This window comes from Monodon monoceros, unplaced genomic scaffold, assembly GCF_005190385.1.
Source record: "Monodon monoceros isolate NGI ecotype Baffin Bay Population unplaced genomic scaffold, NGI_Narwhal_1 Super_Scaffold_16, whole genome shotgun sequence".
Taxonomy (NCBI): domain Eukaryota; kingdom Metazoa; phylum Chordata; class Mammalia; order Artiodactyla; family Monodontidae; genus Monodon; species Monodon monoceros.
Genome location: NW_021703772.1, coordinates 34600152 through 34606322, shown reverse-complemented (window position 1 = coordinate 34606322; position 6171 = coordinate 34600152).

The window sequence follows — 6171 nt, the reverse complement described above, 5'->3', positions numbered from 1 at the left end:
AAAAGCAGTGACTTGCACTGGTTGTTGTATGCTAATAACCTTTGAGTGCTGGGGTTGGTTAACACTCAGTCCTGTCCTGGTCCTTACTGTTTTGACTTCGTGTTTAAAGTACCATCAAAAGGCCTGTGCCCCTCAGAAAATTTTTTTTTCTCCAAACAACGTTTGCTTTTGTTTGGCTCACATGTACTTCAAACTCCTATCCAAACACGTACATATTCAAAAAATGCCAGTGTTTCACTTCGTAAAAAGTAATGGCATCTACCCTCTCCGGAAGGCTTCAAGTCCCTTCCCTTTCAGCCCTCACATCTAACAGATCAAATCCTGCCTATTCCAATTATTGAAATCACTTCTCTCCAGTGCCATCACCTGAATTCGAGCCATCAGCATCTATCAACAGCCAGAGTATTTAAATGCAAGTGTAGTTTGTTGTTAGGCGTTTGCCTTTGCCTGGAGGGCCCTGCATAATTCTTTAACTTAATCCGCCTTCCCCTCATTCGCCACTATATGCCCAGTATCCAATATTTGTCAGGTAGTAAGCATTATGTTTTAGTTGAATAGGTGAAGTAATGAGAACAAATCCAGTGTTTCCTGGATTAGAAGTTGAAGGTATGAAAAAATGCACTGAGGGGGATGTTTACGTGTAGAATGAAGGCTGTTGTGTGAATTACAAACATTTAGAAGCAACTTTCTTTAGAAAAGATGAATCCAAGATTTCTGTTCTGTGGTTAGGGTTGCCATGACTGATGGCGGCCAGGATGGATTAGAGGCTGTCAGTCAACAGATGCATGCTGCTGGGTGCTCCGCTGAGTTCAGGGCTGTGGAGGTGAGCAGGACTGGATGCCTGAATTCAGGCCTACAGGAGGAGGCAGGTAATGGAGAGTGAGGTGAGTGCAGAGCAAGGATGCTGGAGGTGCTAGCACATTGGAGAGAGTCCACTTCAAGGGCTATCACCTACCACTCAAATCCCATGAGGGAAGCTACACTGGACAAAATACGGTTTGCAAGCCCTCAACATCAAAACTGCATGCCTACCTGAAACACAGTCTTGGAGAAATGTCTCACTCATCTATGAGCTGTGCGATTGAGGCAAATAATAAAACTCCTGAGCCGCCTTTTCTGCATCTGTAAAATCAAATGATGCCCATCTCATGGAGTGGTTGAGGCGTTTGCAATGAAATAATCTATTTAAATAAAAGAGATGCTTGATGCAGTACTTGTCACATAATCACTCAGTGAATAGTGGCTATTATTTTTATTTGGCAAGGAAAGATATGTTCATGGGGAACTAAGAGCCCTGGCAGGTTTCTTGTTTGATTTGAACTGGTAAAAGGTAAGGGAAGTTCCAACAACCATCATCATCGTGCCTGCTTTAGCAACATGTAGAAAGACCCATGATGACAACTGAAAGCCTCATGGCCTAGTAAGAATGAATGTCATGTTTTCTAAGTGTGGTCAAGCATTCAGAGTAAATGTCCTCCCAAGACTTCATTCTCACCTTTTTAACTTTTACATTTAACAATGTAAAGTTAAAAAGCTACAAAGACAAGAGAGAAGAGTTAATGGCAGATGAAAAATAATCAGCTGTTGGAAGAAGGAAAGCAGATAGATGACCCACTGGCTTGGTTTTAGCTTTCTCTGTTCTAAGCCCCTGTAGCACAGCAGAGAGCTAACAACCATGAGAAGTAGACTGATACTTCAGGGCCCAGGAAAGTCTCGGATGTTGGGACCACTAGTTTTTCTAAGGATGGGAGTAAGGACTGGAGCTGAAAATAGATGCGCTTACTGGGCTCTGTACAGAGGAGTAGCCACCTCCTCTATCCCTTCCCCTTATGCCACCTGCTCACTGCCCTTCCACAAGTTCAGCAGAAAATGGGTTACCATCTGGAGAAACTGGGGAGAAATGACAGGGGCTATGGACTGGTTGATACCAGACACAGATGAGAGTAAGCACCGTATTAAAACTCAGAACCAAAAAAGTTAATAAAGTGGGCAGATCCCTAGCACTATACCCCTGTGTGGCAGACGTATCATGGTCCCCAATATTAATTCCCTGATTTTTTCTTAGAATTCCCAACTTTTAGCTGGACATGTCTGCTCAGAAAACATCTGCCAGCCTCCCTTGTAAGCAATGTGGCCATATGATTAAGCTACAGAGGGTGGGATGGGCTCTTTCTAGTGCCCTTAGAGCAGGGGTCCCCAACCCCCGGGGCCGTGGACCCCTACCGGTCCACGGCCTGTTAGCGACTGGGTCGCACAGCAGGAGGTGAGTGGTGGGCGAGCGAGCGAAGCTTCATCTGCCGCTCCCCATTGGTCCCCACCACTCCCCACTGCTCGCATTGCCGCCTGAACCAGACCCTCCCCAGCCCCGCAAAAGTTGTCTTCCACGAAACCAGCTCCTGGTGCCAAAAAGGTTGGGGACCGTTGCCTGAGAGCAAGAGGCTATGTCTTTTTTCCTTCCCTATCTCCTTCCTGCTAGCTGGGAAATGGGCACAATGACTGGAGTTCAAACAGGATCCTTGGACCGTAAAGATGAACTATTTGTGGAGAATTGCAGAGCAACAAAATAGGAAGAGCCTGAGTTCTTGACACAAACAGCATTCCATCCCTGGACAACCTACATCTGGACTTCTTTCAGATAATAAAGAAATAAAATTATCTTATTTAAATCATTATTTTAGGTCCCCTAACACATGCAGATGAATGTAATCCTGAATGGTTATTTTAAAATATAAAGAGGGACTTCCCTGGTGGCACAGTGGTTAAGAATCTGCCTGCCAATGCAGGGGACACGGGTTCAAGCCCTGATCCAGCAAGATTCCGCATGCCGCGGAGCAACTAAGCCTGTGCGCCACAACTACTGAGCCCGCGTGCTGCAACTACTGAAGCCCACGCACCTAGAGCCCGTGCTCTGCAATGAGAAGCCCGCACACCTCAAAGAAGAGTAGCCCCCGTTTGCTGCAACTAGAGAAAGCCCACGCACAGCAACGAAGACCCAATGCAGCCAAAAATTTTAAAAATATATATATATAAACATAATAAACTTGAGGAGAAAATCCAAATAGATCAATCATCTCAGGAAAAGAAATCAAGTGGTAGTGTGTGAGAGATGATGAAGCTATCATCTCTCAGCTCCGGACCCTTTCATCCTATGTGATGCTGGGGCTGGGACTCTGCCGACTACCTTTCTTATATGTCATCTGGTTCCCAGTTAGGCTCTGCCTATAGGGGGTTCTAGAGGGAGACTGGAATGATGAAGAACTTGCTCCTTCCTGTTTGCTTCCTGTTCCTGTCAGTGTCACCACAGCAATGGCCCTCACCCTGGCAGTGGCACTTGGTTCCATTTTGCAGTAGTCCCATACTACCAGAATCAGTCTTATTATGGTCACTCTCAGAGATACCAGCACCAGCCAGTTGGCATTTTCCTCGCAAAGGTCTGCCCCCAGCTCTGTGAAGTTCATTCTCTGAGTTCAAGGCTCTAGTACCAGCCAGGTAAGGGCACCTCCCCCCCAAACTAAATCGCAGCTCTTTGGGCTCTCTTCTAAACCTTTAAATTATTTTAATAATCCAAACATCTTTCCTTTTTACCCCCAGCCATAGAGATGATTTCTACTTCCTGTAATTACTACCTCTGTGATACATTAGTATTCCCTCTTTGCCTTTTCAATTCTCTAGTTCTTGCTTTAAAATACTTTATATTAAATCCCTCTGTTAAAACAATTCGATTTTCTCTTGTCTCCTGGCTGGAAAGAATTGGTACCAGGAGTGGTCCTAGAAAATTCTGAAAGAAGGGTATTTGGGATCTGGTTTGTACTTGAATACACTGCTGAGCTTTTTGTCAGTGGGAAACAGAAGTCGAGGAATCTACGGCATGGAATAGCATCCCAGTTAATCAAATTATCGATGAAGCACTTACAAATGAAGTGTTTGAGGAACCAAGTGCCTGCTGCATTTGGCGATTATTGCAATAATGGTTACTACAAGGACTGTGGCTTGGAATGGCTGCATCTGAATGCATGAGACACCACAGAGGCCAGAAGGCAATAAGATCACAGATTCAAGGTGCTAAAAATAAAACCAGAATGCCAACCAAAAATTCTATATCCAGCAAATTTATCCTTCAAAAATGAAGGAAAATTTGAGACATTCCCAGAAAAAAACTGAGAAAATCTGTTACTAGAAGACCTGCCCTACATGAAATACTAAAGGAGTCAGTCCTTTAGGCTGAAATGAAGACAGTGGGGACTTCCCCGGTGGTTCAGCGGCTAAGACTCTGCGCTCCCAATGCAGGGTGCCCAGATTCGATCCCTGGTCAGGGAACTGGATCCCACATCCGCAACTAAAATTCCCGCATGCCACAACTGAGATCCCGAGTGCCGGAACTAAGACCCAGCGCAGCCATATAGATAGATAGATAGATAGATATTTTTTAGAAAAAGGACACTGGATAGTAACTCAAACTCACATAAAGAATGTTGGTAAATGTTACTACATAGGTAAACATAAAAGATAGTATAAATGTATTTTTTGTTTCTAATTCTTTTTCTCTCCTGATGTATAATACAAGTACCATAAACCAATAATGATAAAACTGTGTTGATGAACTTCTGATGTCTAATGATGTAATCTGTATGACAGTAATAGCACAAAGAAGACTAGAGAGAGCACAGCTACATAGGAGCAAACTTTTTGCATTCTACTGAGCTGGATTCCAAAAGGTAGTCCCTGACGAGCGAGCTGCCGAGAGCAGGTGCTCAAGGAAAACAAGAAGGAAGCTTCATGGGCTTTTACGACCTAGCATGACTTCTGCTGTAGTCTATTATTTGAAGCAGTTACCAGTGCCAAAGAACATGTGAAGTGGGAGATACTGTGGTAGATATTTTTAGAAAAGTTCTGCCACACCTATCTTACAGAAATACTTGTGTTTGTTAAGAGGAAAAAAAAGCAAGAGGTGCAATCTCATTTGTAAAGTTTAAAAATGTATACAGGGCTTCCCTGGTGTGGCACAGTGGTTGAGAGTCCGCCTGCCAATGCAGGGGACACGGGTTCATGCCCCGGTCCGGGGAGGTCCCACATGCCATGGAGCGGCTGGGCCCGTGAGCCGTGGCCGCTGAGCCTGCGCGTCCGGAGCCTGTGCTCCGCAACGGGAGAGGCCACAACGGTGAGAGGCCCGCGTACCGCAAACAAACAAACAGAAATATAGATCACTGGTACAGGAGAGAATGCTCAGAGATAAACCCACGCACTAATGGTCACCTGATTTATGACAAAGAAGGCAAGAACATACAATGGAGAAAAGAAAGCCTCTTCAATAAGTGGTGCTGGGAAAACTGGACAGCTACATGTAAAAGAATGAAATTAGAACTCTCCCTAACACCATACACAAAAATAAACTCCAAATGGATTAAAGAGCTAAATGTAAGACCAGACACTATAAAACTCTTAGAGGAAAACAGGAAAAACACTCTTTGACATAAAACACAGCAAGATCTTTTTTGACCCACCTCTTAGAGTAACAGAAATAAAAACAAACAAATGGGACCTAATGAAAATTAAACGCTTTTGCACAGCAAAGGAAACCATAAACAAGACAAAAAGACAACCCTCAGAATGGAAAAACATATTTGCAAATGAAACAACAAAGGATTAATCTCCAAAATATACAAACAGCTCATGGAGCTCAATATCAAAAAGCCAAACAATCCAGTTCAAAAATGGGTGGAAGACCTAAATAGACATTTCACCAAGGAAGACATATAGATGGCCAAGAGGCACATGAAAAGATGCTCAACGTCACCAATTATTAGATAAATGCAAATCAAAACTACAATGAGGTATCACCTCACGCCGGCCAGAATGGCCATCATCAAAAAATCTACAAACAATAAATGCTGGAAAGGGTGTGGTGAAAAGCGAACCCTCCTGCACTGTTGGTGGGAATGTAAATTGATACAACCATGATAGAAAACAGTATTGAGGTTCCTTTAAAAACTAAAAATAGAACTACCATATGACCCAGCTATCCCACTACTGGGCATATACCCTGAGAAAACCATAATTCAAAAGGAGTCATGTACCAAAATGTTCACTGCAGCACTATTTACAATAGCCAGGACATGGAACCAAACTAAAGGTCCATTGACAGATGAATGGATAAAGAAGATATGGCACATA